At 46.4% G+C, this 20,115-nt stretch overlaps 1 protein-coding gene across 1 annotated transcript in view; it reads left to right on the top strand.

Moving 5' to 3' along the window:
- STK32A (serine/threonine kinase 32A) overlaps positions 1-20,115 on the top strand; it is a 95,873-nt gene that overhangs the window by 7,728 nt on the left and 68,030 nt on the right. The gene's annotated exons all lie outside the window — the stretch shown is intronic.

Below are 20,115 nucleotides of genomic sequence, written 5' to 3'. Positions count from 1 at the left end.
GTACCTGATCAATTAACTCAGCCCTTCTGGACCTGCTAAATCCATCTGGCAGACTCTAGCCCACAAGCCAGCCTACCTGCAAACAGGCGGACCGGAAATACTTCATTCCCTCGAAGGGCTCTGAATTCCTTTTCTCACATCCTGGCCAAGCTCTTGGTAGTGGATGCAGCCAATCAGTGAAACAAACAGTATTTCCGCCATACCCCAACCAACAGAGAAGGCAAACGCTTAGACCTGCTGGGTCGTAAGGTATATGCCTCTTCAACGTTGCAATTTTCGAATTGCCAATTGTACCGCAATTCTAGCAAAGTACGACCATAACAACTATAATAAGTTCATGCACTTTATTGAACACATCCCAGACAACAAGAAACAACAGTTTACAGCTTTTAGTTTCCGAGGGCCAAATCATATCCTGCACGGCTCTTCAAGCAGCTTGGATTCAGCAATACTGCAGCAAGATCCACCGCTACAGCGGCCGTCATGCGCCGAGGTTCCTGGCTTTCCTCTCCTCTCTTTCCTCGCGAAGTTCAGAGCACCATAGAGGATCTCCCTTTTGATGTTATAAACTCTTTGCTTCCACCACTAATGAGGTGCTGCACTCAATGAAGGACTCAAGGGCAACTCTGCGATCCTTAGGTATCAGACCCTACAAACAGAAGGCGACAGTACAGATATCAACCTTACCACGCCGCGCTACCCCTCATATACTCAGCATTTCCCGGGAGCTCAGGATCAACAACAACAACGCCAACGCCAGAGGTCCAGATACCAGCGCGTCGCCCCAATTCTTCCGGGATACCCCAACTTCCTCAAAATAATAAACAAATTTGAACCTTTGGTCGAGGGTCTCGAAAACGTCGCCCCTAGTCCGGCGCATGTACTGCTCACAACTGTCTTTGGACATCGTCTACAGCCATTTTACACCAATGGCAGAATATTACCACCGACAAGTGGGTTCTAGAGGTCATCACACCGGGGTATTCCATCCCCTTCCTCTCCTTACCTCCCACCCACCCACCCTCTCCCGTCCCTCTTCAGGGACACCTTTTCACGAGCCACACCTCCAGCAAGAAGTACAACATCTTCTTCACCTGGGTGCTATCGAACTCGTGCCCAAATGCCACAAGGGGAAAGGATTCTGTTCCCCTTATTTTCCTAACACAGAAGAAAACTGGAGGATGGCGACCGATCCTCGACCTCAGCAGACTCAACAATTTCGTCAAGAAACAAAAGTTCAAAATGGTTACTCTCACCACCATAATTCCAGCCCTGCAGCAGGGCGATTGGTTTTCAGCCCTCGACCTACAAGACGCCTATTTGCACGTCACTATCCACCGTTTTCTCCGTTTTTACCTTTGGCTCGACGCATTACCAATACAGAGTTCTACCATTTGGCCTTTCCACTGCCCCTCGAGTTTTCTCCAAACTTCTACCGGTAGTCACGGCCTACCTCCGGAAACAAGGGTTATAATATTTCCTTACCTGGACGATTGCCTTCTCAAGGCCTCCACACACGCCGAGGCCTCCGCTTCATAAAAATCACCATCGAGTGCTTTCAATCCCTGGGCCTGCAAATAAATGAGAACAAATCCACATTAAGTCCTACCCAACGCCTGACTTTATAGAAGCAAGCCTCGACTCCAGAACCGGACGGGCATCCCTTCCACCCGACCGTGTCAATACTATACAACTGCTGGCTGCAAGGCTTCACAGCAGCCCTCGGGTCGCCGCCCGAGACTGCCTCCAACTACTGGAGCACATGGCCTCGTGCACTTTCGTGGTCCAGAATGCATGTCTCCACATGAGGTGCTTCCAAGCTTGGCTGGCCACGGTTTACAACCAACGTGCACTCAATAAACAAATCATTGACCATACCTTACTGGGTCAAGGACTCTGTCATACGGTGGACAGTCCCTGACAACCTCTGTTCTGGAGTCCCCTTCCTCCAGACTCCACCAACGTGTGATGATGACAACCGACGCATCCCTCACCGGCTGGGGGCCCATATCTCTCACCACACAGTACACGGGCTATGGTCTCACTCCGAGACCTCCCTACACATAAACGTTCTAGAACTTCGCGCTATCCGAATGCTTGCCGATTTTTGCGTTTTGCCACTAATCAGGAATCAACATGTTAATCTCCCACCTAATCAAGAATCAGCATGTACGCATAATAACAGACAACATTGCCTGCATGTTCTACGTCAACAGACAAGGAGGGGCTCGTTCCCACTCTCTTTGTTCAGAGACCATGAAACTCTGGAATTGGTGCCTTGCAAACCACATCCAGATATCAGCTGTTTACATCCCAGGCGTGATGAACACCACTGCCGACGAGCTAAGCAGACGCTTTCGGAGATGGGAAAGGTCAAACCCACTCCCACACGCGCCCCAGCCAGATCAGAACTGGTGGGCAGCGTTGCTTTACCCTCCCTGGAGCGGAGGCAAGAAGCAGAACAGTCTCACAGGAGAGACTTTAACAAGGGTAGGAGTCTCCCGCGAGATCCCTACCCTCTGTGCTGACAACACCAAAGGCAGGTGCCTCAGCTTTTTTCTGATGCCTCAGCCACAGCTCTCACAGAGCACTGAGGCAGGGACCCGACCTCCCATGTCAGGAAGGTCCTTGTCGCTCCTGTCCCCTTGGCACCGCAAATGGGTCGCAGTGCCAGCAGTGCACTTCCCCTGGCACCGCAAATGGCCATGGTGCCAGCAGCGTGCTCCTCCTCAGCACTGCAAACGGCCGCAGTGCCGGCAGCGCACTGCTCCTGGGCACACAAAACGGGTGCCGCCGCAGCGCACCCTCTCCCCGGCACCGCAAGAAACGGCCGCGGTGCCGGCAGCGCGCTCTCCTCAATCCTCTACCCAGACATTGAGCCACCGCTCATCCGTCACCAAAGTTTCCTGAAGGGCGCCAAACCCTATATCCAGATGTTAAGTCACCTACCCCTCCATGGGATCTTCACCTAGTATTGTCCTGTTTAACTCACCAACCCTTTGAGCCCTTAGCCACCTGCTCCCTTTTGCACCTCTCAATGAAAACAGCCCTTTTGGTGGCCATTACCTCCGCCAGACGGGCAGGCGAGATAGCAGCTCTTGCGGCGGATCCACCATGTGCCCTCTTCTTCAAGGACAGAGTGTTCTGCATTTACACCCAAAAATTTCTTCCAAAGTTCATGCTCTTTTTTCACCTCCAGTGAACCAATACAGTTACCAACTTTCTTCCTGAAACCACACGCAAACTCCTTGAGGCCACGATGCACACACCTGATGTGTGCAAGGGCCTTGCTATCCTTTTTATCTGGACAGAACACGACCCTTCCGAGGCTCGCCTGGACTCTTTGTCTCTATTGCGGACCGTTCCAAGGGCATGGCTATCTCTGCTCAGAGCCTTCGAGATGCATCTCTGAGTGCACACGTCTCTGTTATCAGATAGGGAACGTTACACCTCCGGCATTGATCAGGACACATTCCACTGGATCTGTATCTACCTCTGTAGCCTTCCTACGCATAGTACCTTGTCAGACATCTGTAGGGGGCCACCTGGTCCTCCCACCATACATTCATTACTCACTATGCCCTTACTCAAGGCCCCTCTCTGACACTCGATTAGGCAGGGCAGTATTGCTTACGGCATTCCTGCCAGATCCAAAGTCCCTACCTCCTTGAGATACACTGCTTTGAAGTCACCTAAAGTGGAGCACCCACAGGGACATCTCTTGAAGAAGGAGGAGGTTACTCACCTTGTGCAGTAACTGACGTTCTTCGAGATGAGTGTCCCTGTGGGTGCTCCACTACCCACCCTCCTCCCCTCTACTTCGGAGTTGGGGTAGCCTCCATTGTAGAGAAGGAACTGAGGGTACTGGCCGCGCATGCTCTCTAGTAACACACTCAGAATGAGTGACAGGTTCTAAGCATGTGTAGCTGGTAGGAGTACTGCTGCAAAAAATCTCTGATCAAAGGCGCAGGGGCGCACCGACACCTAAAGTGGAGCACCCACAGGGACACTCATCTCGAAGAACGTCAGTTACTGCACAAGGTGAGTAACCTCCTCTTCTGTCTTTACTGCCCGGGTGATGCTCACATTTCTGCCAAATGCAGCATCTGTCTCTCTTCTCCCCCAAGAACTCATGAGGGTCAGGAAATGAGACTCAGAAAACGCCTCATGGAATAAGGCAATGAAGCCCAGTCAGATCTGGGCTGGGGACCCTCCCCTATACATTAGCCTCAACAAGCAGGCAGTACCCTCTGAGTATGAGCTCAGGAATGGAGGCTAATTCTGTTAAGCCTAAAGAGATGGCTTCAGAGGAGAGAAAGAGGCACTCTCATAGACATAAGGACAAGTTATCTATGCCTAAGATTGCCCTGAAAAGAAGGGATCCTTCCCTGACCCTGTCAGGCTCGGGAAAGCCAACGCACCTGGGTGCTAAGGTCTTAGGCCCAACTAAATCTTTTCAGCAAGAGAAGGAGGTATACAAGGGTCTGTATTGAACAGTTCCAAAACTGGCTCTGGTGGTGAAGACTTAGGATAGACAGCTCCTAGTGCTTGCATTCACTTCGAGTACTGAGGCTGTACAATAGCAACATGGTCCCGGGGGGAACTGACTGCCATGGTCCACCAGTGGACTCTCCTCATACTCCTGGACAGTCAGAGACATACATCTCCCCGGAAGACATATTTACCCTCCCCATCCACATTCACAGATCCTGTTGGGTCCATGTATATTCTGGGATGTTGTTACACCAGAGGAGGAGTCTATCACAAGGAAACAGAATCATTCCCCCATTTCACCCACTGACCTTGAAGTACAGTCCTCAGTACTGTTGATCCTGCTGGTGATCAGGGATCCGGCCTTTGCTTCCTATTGGTCAGAGGCGCCACAGGATTCTTTGTGGCACTGAGGAGAGGTGGCCCGAGACAGAAGCCCTAGAAGAAGATGAGGGTTCCAACCTCCAAATAGACACAAGTGGTACCCTGTGCTGTGGGGTCCCCCCTCCATTAGTGGAGCCATTTTATCAATATCAGTATATTGGGGATCATGGGAACCTTACCCCAGACACCCAGGCTTGGTGCACAAATTCTGTTTACCATTGCGTGGCTGTACGCAACCAGCCCCATTGGAGTATTTGGAGGAGGAAGGAGGATCTGACAGTTCCAGTGGTTCCAGGATCAGTCTCATCATTGTCACTGGATGAGGCAGCCTCTCCATCTTCTCCGTCTCTGCTGTATGACTTTAAAAAATACCAAGAGCTCATGCACACAGTAGTGGCAGAGCTACAAATCCAGCTAGAGGAAACTCAGGAGCCTCAGCACAGCTTACTAGATGTTCTGCAACCCTCCCGTCCCAGAGTGTCCTTTCCCATCAACAAGGCCATCATGGACCTAGCAAAGGCCATCTGGCACACCCCTGCTTCTTGTGCTCCCACTCCTAAGAGGCCTAAGAAGTGCTGCTTTGTCCCATCCCAGGGGGAAGAGTTCTTGTTTTCTCACCTTCTGCCAAACTCCTTGGTGGTGCAGGTGGCTACAAAGCGGCCCAAGCAAGAGCACTCAAAGGCTATTTCCTCTGATAAGGGATATAAGAGACTCAGCCTTTTGGGAAGAAAGGTCTTCTCTTCCACCTTCCTCCAGTTCAGGCTCTTTAATTATCAGACTGTCAATAACCTCAATTTTCAATGGGATAGATAAGTTTAACCATGAACAAAACATGGAGTGAAATGTGACTCTGAGATCCACAGAACAGTCCCTATTCTGTAATTGCTGATCACCCAGATTTACTGGTTAAGCAAAGGTCATTCATGCCTTCTGACTGCACACACTAGCTATTACTTCACTTGCCTTTCCCAGCTACCAAACGGTTTATAATGCCCACCTGAGGGCGAGATTTGAAGAGTGACCTTCCCCCGGGGAGCCAATGGTTTGAGAAGTGCTAGGCGAATCCCCTGGTGATCTGAGGGTGAGAACTGCTGGGTTTTGGAAATGGTAAGAGAGCTTCTTGGGGGGTTGGCAATCACCCCAGTCACATGAGGAGTGCTGGATTTAAGGGTGGTGGGAAAACAACTTGTGGGCTAAGCGTTTCCCTACCTGCTTTGGGCTTGATGGGAAAGCTGCTTCAGTGGTGTCAGCCAGTATCATCGTTGGAGGTTCTTGATAACTTTGCCCTTCCAGGCCACCATACTAGTTGTTACCGTGAAACGAGAGTTCAGGGTTGGTATTACTGAACATGAGCATGCATTATCACAATATTAGCTCTGAGAGATAGTTGTCTTGGTGCTGCCATGATTATAGATGCAATCTTTCAAATATTGCTCCATAAACTTATTTCCTGATACACGGCAAGAGTCAGTTTATTAACTACCATATATGCTTCCACATGGCTGCATTAATACAATACATAAATAAATACAATACATAAAATACAGGTGGCACATCATATAAGCTACTATCCTAGACAGATAAATATAATACTAGTCATATACTGAAAGATAACAGTATTTAATCATTAAAATGCTCAGTTTATCCTGGGAAACTTTGACTTCCACAGTACGTTTTGAGTTTGGTTCAACACCTTACGAAATATTTTTGATATTTATCAGCTGCAAAATGAAATCTTTGAAGTGCCTTTTCGATAACACTCACAATAACCTTTCATATTTTTTATGTACGATGAAAGGCAGCAAAATATTAAATGTTAAAAATACTGGAATCGTTAGAACAATTTTGTTTACTAGTTGCTCAGTTGCTCAGACTAGGGTTAGAGAAGGAACAGGAAGCTTTGTCCAGCCAGCAGCCTGCTGCTAGTCATCTGATCCCACTGAGTCAACAGGGACAGCATCTGGTTGCAGGGCTGTTGCTGCGATTCTCTTATCTGAGTTCACAGTGTGGGGGTGCAGCGGGTAAGGCTCTTGCTCTGTAACCCCATGGACCTGGGTTGGAGCTCTGTGGAGGCTGGCAAAGGATGGAAGTGTTATGGGGGTAGCATGCCTCAGGTGAAGGGAGCTCCTGCAGCCAGAACTCCCTTGCCTGGTTATCAGGAATGTTGTTGATAGGCTGTACTGTAAGCTGAGATTGGCATTCCTTAGTTAGCCTGAAAAATAGGTAGCAGGGGTTTGTGCTGGAGCCCAAGCAGAAACCAGTGCCACCCCCAAGTCTATTTCAGGCCTGTGCCTCAAAGCACAATCTACTATTCAAACACCAAATTCACGAAGTAACACAAAACAGCCCTGGCCACTGCAGGGCTCTGAGTGTCTCTCTTCACCTCCCCGAAAAGAATACAGCCTTTCCTTTAGTCCCCTGCCGAACCGCGTGTCAGGCAAGCAGTCCTTAGTCCTTTCCAGCTGTTTCACCCTGCCACAGTATGGAAATGGGGAGCTGGGGAATGCTGGCCTGCTTGCTGCACAAGAGCAGGGCAGAATGGCTGCCTGGCTCTCCGGAGAGCACTAGAAGAGGAACGCTGGTTGTACACCAGCTAACACGCCCTGGACTCAATGACATAGAGCTGCCTAGGGGCCTCGCCAGCTCCTAAGTGTGCTTGTTGCAGTGCACAAGGCACCCCAGGTGCTGACGCACACTGTTCCTTTTTAAAGCAAGAGCAATTACACACAGCACTGTATTCCCTCCACTATCCTGAGCCATCCTTCCCTGAGTCTGCAGCCCCAGTTCATGGCTCTTACTAGGCCATTCCCCTACCTTCTGTTTACGGTGCTCTAAGACAGGATTTCACTCTCTGAGTTCACTCAGGGTATGGATTTATGATGATGATCTCCAAATGTTATGAAATCTGATACACCACTTCCATTATTGCTTACCGGATTGCTGGCCTCATAATAAATGCTGAGTAAGTATATGGACAACACTAGCCTGCACTTGGGCTAAACTGGCTGCTGGCCTCACTCCCTGATTATTATTAAACTTCTGTTGGTTATTTTGCATTAAAATAATTGGAAAAAATGATGGAAAACAAACTCCATTTTGAGATTCTTCTGGAGGTTGCACCTCTTGTTGTTGTACATTTGAACGCTCAGTATTGGCCTCTGTCATAAATAGCTGCCAGCACTGACTCAGCAGTATAGGTGATTGATTTTCATTTTTCCCATGGCCTTCGTTGAAGTGGCATGGCTGGGAGATTGTTGGTGACAAGGAGACTTCTCATCACATTAGAACTATTCATAAACACTGGTGGATGGGAGACAAGGCAGAAAGCAAAGGATTTCCCTGCATAGGCCTCAATTCAGGAAAACACTTAAGTATGTGCTAAAATCTTTCCCTATTCAGGAAAGCATTTAAAATATGTGTTTAAGTCCCATTAAAATCAATGAGATTGAAGCACTTGCTTAAAGTTAAGCATGTGAGTAAATGCTTTCCTGAACAGGGAAGCTTTCATAGCTTTAATTTACACTGGAATGGCAAATCAAAAGTACTAATGCGATGGTGTAACTTGGGAGCGTAACTTAAAAAATAACTTTATAGTGTTTGCAGGCAGATTCGGATCATGTTACAACCTGGACAGCATTATCATCATCATCATAAATGTGCACATGCATAACCATTCATCCAAAGCTCTCAAAGCACTTTACATGTGGCATTATTTCCACTGTACAGTCAGTAAAAGTGAAGCACAGAGAAGATAAATGTTTTGCCCAGATTCACATAATATCTGATCCTGTGCACACTGGAGTCAGTGACAAAGATTCCATTGACTTCAGCAAGTGCAAGTCCATAATGAGCCAATGGCAGATTCAGAAATAGAGCCCAGGTGCCCTTCCTGTCTTCTAACCAGCTGTCATGTCCAGGGCATCTCACTGCCTCTCTTAAAGTGTACTTATAATTCCTCCCCAGATGTGGACTCTAATAGGAATTGTGGATGGACACTTTTTTAAAATCATTATCCCTATATGGGATGGTCTGTCCTAAACAGCTGATTGTAAAAACCTGTGCTTTTATTTCCCCACCCCCCCCAGTAAAATAGGTTGGATGTTTTGTGCTGGGCAGTGTCTTTTATTACATTTTCCAATTAAATCTGTTCTTGTACGATCATAAGCTCTTTGTGAGGAGGGACAATCTCTTCCATTCCATTTGTGCAGTGCTTAGGACAATGGGGTCCTGATCCTGATTGGGGTCGAGGGGCACTACTACAATACAAATAGATAATAATGGTAATACTCAGTGCCGAGTGCAGATAGTTGTTTGACAGTCTGCATGAATCCCATAAGTCTAATGTTCATATAAAATAAGCATTCAAAACTATCTTTAAATGAACAGAATATCAGAGCTACTAGTTGTCAGGGTAATTCATGCTTGATAATGTTATTTAAAAGAAATTATTTTTATTAGTTATTTTCGCTAAGTCTCACTGAGGACCTGATCTTCAGCCTACTGAAGCCAATGATAGAGTTCTAAGGGGCTTTGGATTGCCTTGTTGCTATAACCTTTGTTCTAGCTCCTCCCATCCTCTCTGTGCTGTTTGTTAACCTTATGTATCACCACTTTTGTGTTGTAAGCCCTTCTTGGCAGGTGCTGTGTGTTTCTGTTTCTGCAACTTTTGGACACTATAAAAAAAAATACTCCTTGAAGTCAATAGGAGCTGAAAGTGCTGAGCAACTGCCAGGAGGAACTCAGCATCTCCCAGTATTGGGCTCTAATTGCATCTGCACATCAGGTAATTGTCTGCTCAGATATATTCTCCCACCAATGTTGTTGGGCTTGGTTAACGAGAGCAGTTGAAAGACCCTGAATGTCAACTGCATGATAAATTACTCTTGGCAAGTACTTAAATCCAAGGACTTGCCTATAAAATGTATTTATCTACTTATTTAGGGACAGATTCTGCCACCCTTACTCACACAACAGAGTAGTACATTACTCTGTGAGTAATTCCTTTGATTTCAGTGAATCTGTTTCTGGAGTAATGTACTACTCAGCATGAGTAAGAGTGGCAGAATCCAGCTCTCAGTGATTTTGTCTATCACAACTGTAGGAAAGTGATTCTTGTAACACAGAGGTTTTCAAACTCCTTCATAGTGTGGCCCTTGCCTTAATACAGACAGCGTCTCATGGACACCACCTCTCTCATATCTGATCTTATGGACTGTGACTTCCCTATTTCCAGTCTTCCAATCCTGGTGCTAGCTATGGCCTTTACTGATATGGACAAGTGATATTAGGAAAGCATTGAATATATGCTTTGGGACTCTTTTAATGTGAAGTAGCAGCTGCAAACAATGAAAGCCAGCATCGCATACCTGCCAAATCTCTGTGGACAGGCAGTAAGTGTTTCATGGACCAGGGGCTGAGAATCCTTACCATAAACTTGTCCTCAGATCCCCCCTTCCTTTAAGTACTCACCTGCCATAAACTTCCAGCTGAAGCATGGAAAATGTGATAGGCCGCAAAATGTGAATGCCCATGTCATTGTTTGCAATAATACACACATCTCATTAAAATACGAGTTGAATTGCATGGCTAACCAGGCTATGCAGTGGTTCTTACTGCAGACATAGATCGAGAAACTGAGCATGCAGATGGACCCTTCGATGTGCTGCTGGCTGTATGTTTAAGCAGGTACCTGACATATTCATTGCCAGCACAAATAAGGTGCACAATTATGCAAGCATTTCTTCGTGCACCTAATTTTGAAAATCACTTCCTAAATGTTCAGTCCAAGGCATGGCTGAACCAAAAAATAGCTGAACCAAAAATGCAGTTTCATAAACCAATTTGTGCAATTCATAACTGGCGAGCAAAAAGCTGTGCATATCTACCTCCACACTGAGGAAGGGGGCAATTTTCATGAGCTTGCGCTGTACAGATTTCTGAGGGGTGCTAGACAATACCATTTTGGGTTTATACTCCAGAGGGGGTGTGCACTTGAGTGCTGAGCAGTTCCTGAGCTGAGTCTTCCCACACAGAGCTGATCTCAGTGTCTGTGTCTTTCTGCAGCTGGGCATGTTCCTACCTGTGTGTCTGCTAGAGGAGGCTTGAGGGCCTGGCTTAGCAGGACAGTGAGGGAGCCCAGGCTGGTGGTACCCAATACATCAGGTGGCACTCTGAAAGAAGGGAAAACCTGTCACAGATGGATGGGTAATTACTGGTACCTAGATTGATCACTCCCATAATCCCTGGGGAAATTTGGAAAGGCATGTTGGTGAAAGTGGACAAGAAGTCAGCAGAGAGCTAGAGAGGAAAGGATTTCGCTGGAAGACTGTTTTATAGCATAGGGAACCCATGATAAAGTTCATTAATTACTGTTCAGTCACTATTGGAGAGAGGAGTGTTACATACTTTGACCTGAAATCAGGCACTATTGGTATGCTGGATAAATATCATATTCCTGGATCATCATCTTTCCAGAAGCATCAACTAGCTGTAGAGGCAAATGATAGAGAGTCAAATATTTGAAAGGTTTTTGGTTGGAGTTCTTTTAAAACAGGGTCATTTTTCACTGAGCTAGTGGGAGGGGTGGAGGGAAGGGGGTTTGATTTGTTTGTGTTTTGTGTTGTTTAACTAATGAACTCATTCAGAAGAAACCTGTCTGTTTGTTTCTATCTCTAGAAATGGCTCATTCTGTACATTGGCCTAAATATCATTAATAATGTATCCCTTGGTACTGCTAGCCTGACAACATCAGTGATAAAAGTCAATTAATACCCAGTGGCATATGCCAAGACATTTAAAAAAGAAAGGTGCTGGTGAGCCCTTTAATAAGTTAAAATGATAGTTCGAAAGACTTTTACTAGGACATTCGTTTTATGTGCTCAGTAGCCTGGCAGGTTCCAGGTTTGTTGGTCAGCAATTAGTGCAAGCTTGAGTACATATTTCTGGGACTTGCTTGGGAGAAGGCACCGTCTCTTGTGTTTGGATTTGTGTAGCCCCTCACACAACAAGATCCTGATCCTGACCAAGCCTCCTGGGGCTAATGTAATATAAAGATGATATATATGTAACAGATCTGAATCTGACTCTACAGTCTCATCAATTTTTTGCACTGCACCAAGCACACTCACTGCTCAGCTGATGAGAAAATAATGTGAATCGTTCCTTACCTGGGTCTGTTGTACAGTAACATAGGGTCCCACTGTCAAGCCACAGTGGCAAACCACTATTGTGCATGACTTTTACTCACTCCAGCAACCCGTACCATTTTGTTATCATAATATCCTCATGAGTTTTTGATATTGCTTTTAACAGCACCCAGGGATCTGTTGTGCTGGGAAGGGCATTCTGTAAATAACTTGATTAACGGCGGGGAGGATTTTCCATTCTGATAATTCCTAACAAGTAACCAGAATTCCTTAATGGCTTCTCTCTGCTGGGGTTTCATTCACAAAGGGATCTTTTTAATATTTCCTGTAAGATGGAATGTGCATTTGTCAAATGATGACACATAACAATACATCATTACTCCCGTTATTCAGGAAATAAACGTCTATTTGTAAGAAAGATGTTGTGCGTTTAAATAACATGCATCCAAATGCATGCCCCTATAGAGTTGTATGTACTTGTGCAGTCACTTAACAGAGTCTCTGTGTTGTGATAGTTCAGTATTTAATTATTCTAAAAGGTCTTTAATTTTGCTAAGAATCCGAGTGGCTTGAGAATACTCACCCAGTCAAAATGATGAATTTTGAAGAACAGAGGTGTGAAGTCACTAGACTGGGGCTCTGGAGAGTTGGGTGTATTTCCTGCTCTACTACAACCTTCCTGTGTGACCTTGAATGAGTCACTTAGGGCATGTCTATATGGGAGCCTCTCAGCCTAGCTCTGCAGGCTTGTGGTAGTGGGGCTCATGCCTGAACCCCCAGACTTGAGAGCCTGAGCTCCAGCCCAAGTCGCAATGTCTACACAGCTATTTTTAGCATGCCAGCGCAAGCCCCACTAACACAAGTTTGTCTACCTGTGTGAACTGTATTGTACTATGTGCATGTGCAGTACCTAGCACAATGGGTCCTTATCTCAGTTGGGGTCTCTAGGCACTACTGTATTACACGTAAATAATGATTATGCATTTTGGATAACTTTCAGAATTGTTGTTGTTCTATATGACTGTTTCAAACTGTGTTAGATTCTTCCTTTCAGTGGATTTATCGAGGGGTTTAATTTGAGCTCAAGTGAAACAGGATGATGGCATTATTTTTCTGTTGGTATTTACTCCAAGTAGGTACAGCTGTAGATTACAGCTAGTTAGTTAGTTTTAAAAGGAAATGTATTAACTAAGCAAAGGGCCTATTGGATGAGGTGCTCTCAATTCCTTATATAATCAGGATCAGTCTACACTCATTGAGGGCCAGATTCTGCCCCTGGCGCCATCCTCTTTGCATCACTCCTGTGCAATGGGGCATGGAGTGCTTCCCTGAAGAGGGGAACCCTCTAATGTAGGGGAGTTCCAGGTGGTGCAATGCTGGCATATGGGAAGGAGACGGGTCAGCATGCTGGGTATAGGTTTGAGTATGTGATGCTCTGGCTGAGCCTATACCAGTGCTGAGGTCCCCACTGAACAGCTCCAGCTTGGAGTAGTTTAGAGGCTGTTAGGCTGCAGTAAATTATGCTGGAGCTGGTTTGGTCTCAGATCTGGGGAGAGGGATAGCTCAGTGGTTTGAGCATTGGCCTGCTAAATCCAGGGTTGTGAGCTCAATCCTTAAGGTTGCCACTTAGGGATCTGAAGCAAAATCAGTACTTGCTCCTGCTAGTGAAGACAGGGGGCTGGACTCAGTGACCTGTCAGGGTCCTTTCCAGCTCTGTGAGATAGGTATATCTCCATATATATTATTATTGCCCCAGGATTGGAGGAGACAGAAAGGTGATTTACATCTGCCTTCCTCCCCAGCTTGGGTCCTGCACTGAACACCGCTCAGCTGTATCCAGGGACTGCTGATTCTTTCACAGCACTGGGAAAGGGCTTTGTTTTTCTGGGGTGGTGGGGACTTTTGTTTTTAAAGAAAAGGGGGGAAAATGGTCAGGTAAGCGATGGCAAATGGTGTCCAATTGACAGACCTAGAGACTGAGGGCCCATCCTCCAAAGCGTTTCCTGTGAGGTGCTGATCTCCCTCTGCTCTGGCTGAGGTAGTTTGGTACCTTGCAGAATGAGATGCTAAATCCTCTCCTCATCCAGTACGGCACAGGCAATATGGGAACACACTGCCTTGCCAATGTGCCTCAGTCCTGACTTGGTGGGTGAGAAGAAAGTTCAGGGTGGGACTTTCAAAAGGACTCAGCATTGGCTTAAAATCTGTTACAAATGAAGTTGATGGGAATTTTACTGAACTGGGAACAGAAAATCCTTCCGTGTTTCCAAGCCCACTCATTCCTTGGCCTCTCTGCTAAAACTTTGCACACATAGGTTGGTTATTTCCAGTTGTAGGGGTGCTTTTTGTGATGTGAACCTCTTTCCAATAGGAACTAGGGTTAATCTGATCCAAGTCATTCTATGAAGGCCACCAAACAGCCATCACATGGTAACAACCTTCTATCACCTATGACTTTGGGCTGGGTTCATGCCAGCAGCCAGGAATTGGAGGAACTTTCCAAAGGAATGCAGTATTCATATTATAAAATGCACATACATGAATATGAGAGGTGTATGTGTATATACTGTATTCTAAATACACGGCTTAAGATTATTCTCCCGTTGGTGCATGCACAAAACTCCCATTAATGGGAATCAGGAGTATATTTTGATGGAAGGAATGGAAGTCATTATATACCATATGTTTTAGCTTCTCTAGCTGTACTGGAATGGGTGATAAGTATCTTTATATTCTTGACTGCTGCTTAACAGATGGGTTTTAACGAGGCTTTTGAGGGGTGAGGTGTCCTTCATGAGGACATTTCTTATGCTTTGTTAGTTTGCACATATTTTATCTAAACATTGGTCCTGGACTCTGGGTTCAGATATGCTCTGGCATTAAAGTGGCATTTCCTGCACATGCTTCAGCAGACACTTTAAAGCTATAGCAGTGTACACCCTGCTCCTTGTCTCAAATATAGTCCATTTGTCAGACATTACGTTATAACCAGGCTTGGCGGGAATCAGTTTAAATTGTTAGTTATTGCTAAACATCCATTTTACTTGACACACAGAAATAATGAAAAAGAATCCATTGAAAATTTTTGGCAAGTGCAGCATCCTCTGCACCTTGCACCTGCAGGGCTCCTGTGTCACCGGCCCCACAGCTGTGCAGAGAGCCATGTGCAGCTCTGCTATCGCAGCCCCAGTCACTCACTCACCTGCTGGGAGTATAGGGGCCATCCCCCAGCAGAAGCCATTCAGCAGCGGTCTGGCCTTCCCTGCACCTGGGTCCTCGTACTCCTCTTTGCAGCCCTGGCCAGGGGTCTCTGCTCTGCTGGGCCAAGGTCATAGCCTCCTCTGCACCTTGTGCCTGGGTGTCTCAGAGCCCTTAACTGGGCAAGGAGCCCCTTGCAGCCCCGCTGTCAGCACTGACCTTACCCTACTCCCCCACCCCCTTAATTTCCATGAGTGTGAAAATTGAAATTGCTTAAAAATGCTTAAAATCAAAATTGATATTGTGGCATTGCAAAAAAAAAATATCAACTTCTGCCAAGCCTAATTGTAATATGAATTCTGTCTCCGACCTGGGAATGATTGAAATAGTTTCTTATCTGATGGCATCTAAAATGAATTAAGATTCTGGATTATGCAGACAAGGCTCCAGACTAAAAGATTTGGATTTAGTTCCAGACTTTGGTTGCTAGTGTTTGCACCTAAGATTTTTGGATTAGCCCATTGTTAGAGGCTAGAAAGATAGGTAAGAAACAATGATTATCCCTAATGAAATGTTCTTCAAATCAGAAGTGTCATGTTACTTAGCGTTCACTCAGCTGGGTTAGCTGTATGCTCTGTGTTAATAGTAAATACCTTAATACAAAAAATGGAGCTGGAGAGTGCAAGTTTGTGAAAACTGGCTTCTGGTTTAGATTTTAAGGATGGAAGGAACCCGTATGATCATGTAATCTATCCAGCGGTGGATTATGGTTTTGTGGGACCCTGGGCCAGAGCAAGTGGGGGCTGCTCCTCACCCCTTCCGCCTGCAGTCTCACCCCACACACGCTCCTGGTGCTCCTGCTGGGGAAATGGGGTCAAGGCACAAGGGGTTGCCCCACCCCCCATCCCAGCATTCCTTCTGGGGAGTGGGTTGTGGGGGCAGAGGCTTCCCCCGCTTCTCAGCAGGAGCACCAGGCAGTCAGAGAGGCTCAGGACGCATAGGTGCCCATTTTTCTGGGACCCCCCAATTGGCTGCGGTTCCTGGGCACGGGCCCCATTGGCCCAGTGACTAATTCCTTCCTGAATCTATCCTCCTGTGTAACATAGGCTGGGGAATTCCACTGTAATCCATAGAAGTTTCCAAAGCTTGCATGTGTTTGGGTCAAAGTGTTTGATTTAGATCCATTTCTGTTAAGCATGCAACAAAAGAAGAGTGTGCAGTTAGATCAAGATACCATAGAAGAATAAGCAGTATCAATGAAAAAGACCTATTTGTTCCTCTACCTGATGGATTGTTCTCTGTGTAGATACCCATTAGGGGTAAGTACATTCAGTCTCTTGAGAGAAGAAGAAATTTACCACCACCACCACTTTTAGTTTTACACTTCTGGCCAGATGTGTTATGGGTGTTTTCACCCTTTCTCTGGAGTATCATATATTGAACAGTGCTGGAGGCCAATACCAGACCTGATGTCTGACCTTGTATGGTGAATTCTATGTAACATGTTGTTTATGTTGAAAGAGGCCGAATTTACATTATTGCTGTGTTAGTTTCTGTCTTTGGAAAACATGTTCATTTCTATATGACCAATGTTTTAAGAGTATGAGGTTAAGCTGGGACTTAAATTTTGTTGAGATTCTGAGTTCTTTGTACTGTTGTGTACAGCAAAGCTGTAGCTTCATGTCAGTCTGTGTCTGTCCTGTTACCATAGTGAGATGCCCTTGTTTCAAGTCCGAGACAGTGTATCCTGGAGAAAATGAATGTATTTCTGGCTGTTATCCTGTGTGGGGGAGAATGTGTCTGTTGCTGGGAAAGAGTGATTTACAACAACATTCTTGCTGAAAATCTCCACTGATAAAATGCTTTGGGGACAAATGGCTCTTGGTTTCTGTGCAATTCAGTTCAGCTAATGAACAAGGCAACAGATGGCAATGAGAGGACAGCTGGGCTTTCCAAGGAGCCTTTGGTCTAAGATACAAAGAAGGAGAGAGTTTAGTAAGGGTTGAAGCAGAAGGTGCTCACACACCAGTGGTGCCGTGAAAACGAGATTTCCGAACTCACTACGCTTATTTAGCCTTCAGACTAAGGGAGGGTAACTTAGAATCTCTTCCTGAGCCTCAGAAGCCAGTGCCAGTAGCCAGGGGCGGCTCTAGGCATTTTGCCGCCCCAAGCATGGCAGGCAGGCTGTGTTCGGCAGCTTGCTTGAGGAGGGTCCACTGGTCCTGCCGAAGCTGCAGGACCAGTGGACCCTCCGCAGGCACGCCTGTGGGAGGTCCACCGAAGCCGCAGGACCAGCGGACCTCCCACAGGCAAGCCCCCGCGGCGACCGGCAGAGCGCCTCCCGCGGCTTGGCGTGCTGGGGCCTGGAGCCTCCCCTGCCAGTAGCACATCATGGAATCTACCAGGAAGGAGTTTTCACATGAGAGGTGTGGTTGGAACCTGGGGCTGGAGAATGAAAGGATTAGAGGGTGTCGTCAGTATGGTGAACCTGGGCACCTAGAGAGCCCGGGATGGCTTTCTTGGTCGCACTTAAACCTGCTGTAAATCCTCTGAATTTGGGGTAGGTGGAGACTTGATTGTGGGAGGAGCCTGAGAATACCCCCACTCTGTCTTCCCAAATTGACTCTGGGATATAGGGTTTTGTTTTGTGCTCCTCTCTAGCTCTGATGAGATATCTAGGCAGTGATTTTTCAAAGGGGCCTTAGGGAGATGGACTCCTAACTCCCTTAGGACAAATCCTATTGTAAGCAGTCCATGAAGCTTAACCTCTCTGGGCCAGATGTACGTTAGTTGTAACCCAGGTGTCAATTTATTTTGGTTTTTAAAGCAAACTCTTTCACTTTGATTTCACTTAAAATTCAAAATGGAATTCAGGTGGAGTGGCCATTATAGAGGAGAAAAGCCTTCAGACTATGAAATGGCAATATGTATTTAGACTGAAAACCTTTCAGGTGTGGACTGTTTCTTGTACAGCACATTAAGTGTGGCCAGTAAATGATGAGGATCATACTGGTTTAATCTCTTTATGTTGGCTGCAGAACACAACTCTTTGTGGAGTGCTGGTCCCTGTGGGTACTCACTGTGTGTGAGGTGATGTTCCATGTGCAAGAAACCAGAAGACTCTTCAGTGTTCAGAGGTCCATGCCTATGTCTTTATCTCTCCCTCTACTGATTAACTCTGAACTGGGAATATAAGAGGCTGCATGGACCAACTGCCTCTCCAATTCCTTGCTCACGGTTAAGCCTCCATATGTACGCTCCCAGAGCACTGTGCTGGGGACTATGGAGCCAGTTGTCTTCTAAAGTAATTAATAAAACGTCCACCATCACAACAGGTGCTTTTGCTGGCAGGCCCACTACACCTGATGCTAATTGGCCCCCTTGCTGTCAATCTCAGCAGTGAGGCCATTGATTAAAAGGGGCATGGAGACTAAACTGTCCTCTCAGCCTCTAGGAAAGGGACATGTTGATAGAGCTGTGTGGGGAAAGCTTGCGCTGCTGCTGTTGCCTGTGTTGTCCTTGTTTAGGGTTTAAACATTGGCCTCTAAGGACTGTCAACCCAGCAAAACTCACTCTCTTTATAACATACCCTGAGAATGACTCTTTTTAAAAAATGTCATTGTCTGACCCCAGTGCTGAAGTTTTATTATTAAAGCAGCGAGCAGTTTAGAATGCAACCTCCTGCCCAGCTAGTGGTGCAACTGTAAGACAGGAACAAGCTGGCATGAAGGAGTAATACGGCATCTCGCTTTCTGTCACTTTCAATCTGTCACGGACATTCTCGCTAGCCTGTATTGTTCCACTCAGAACGGGTTTTCAGCAAAGCAGGTCAGACACATGGTCCCCTCCCATCCACTCACTAATTGACTGGAAATAAAGCAATGGACAAGACAAATTAACTCTGTGATTTCAGGCCCATCACTTCGGTAGTGCCTGATGGTTCTGGAGTCACAGTAATTAAGGCTAATGTGATATTAGAGATCTACCAGTAGCTTTGATTTGATGCCTCAAATCAGCCACCCAGTGAGGTTTAAGTGCCTTTAAAGCAATGGCTGGTATAAGGAATGGATTCCCCATTATGATCTTCTCTAACTAATGGCTGTATGGTATGGTGCTGTGGGATCTCGGGGTGTTGCTTCATACGGGTCTTGACCTAGCTGAAGTCAAACTCTGCAACTTAGAAATTACAGTTATGATGCCTTGTCTTGCCTGCTGATCACCCTCAATTCCCAATTGAAGGCCATGGGTGACAGGGTTTGAACCCAGAACAGTTAATCTACCTCTTTGCTTTGATCTGCTGTGCATCTGCAAATATCTTTTTTGCTTCTGCCACAACTGGCTGCTGAGCTCTGTGCCTTTATACTCTCACACAACTATTTCAAATTTGATGACAATATATATCTCCAGATCAGTGGCACTGCTATGGGCACCCGCATGGCCCCACAATATGCCAATGTTTTTATGGCTGACTGGAACAACGCTTCCTTAGCTCTCGTCCACTCACGCCCCTTCTCCACCTACGCTACATTGATGACATATTCATCATCTGGACCCATGGGAAGGAGAACTCTGAAAAATTCCAAGCCACGATTTCATCAACTCCACCCCCAATCAACCTCAGCCTGGATCCAATCTACCACCGGAGGGCCCACTTTCAGACAACCACGCGTGCAATAAGTGATCGGTCCACATTAACACCACCCTATATCGGAAACCCACCGACCGCTATGGCTCCTTCATGGCCTCCAGCTTTCGCATCCCAGGCACATCACAACCGATCCAGTTGTCTACAGCCAAGCACTGGAGTACAACCGCACTGCTCTAAAACCCTCAAACAAGAGACCAACACCACATGAATCTCCACCAACGCATTCTCAAAACTACAATAACCCGCACA

The sequence above is a fragment of the Chelonoidis abingdonii genome, chromosome 7 (assembly GCF_003597395.2).
Source record: "Chelonoidis abingdonii isolate Lonesome George chromosome 7, CheloAbing_2.0, whole genome shotgun sequence".
Taxonomy (NCBI): domain Eukaryota; kingdom Metazoa; phylum Chordata; order Testudines; family Testudinidae; genus Chelonoidis; species Chelonoidis abingdonii.
Note: the sequence above shows the minus strand (reverse complement) of the source record. Positions and strands in the feature narration are given on the sequence as shown.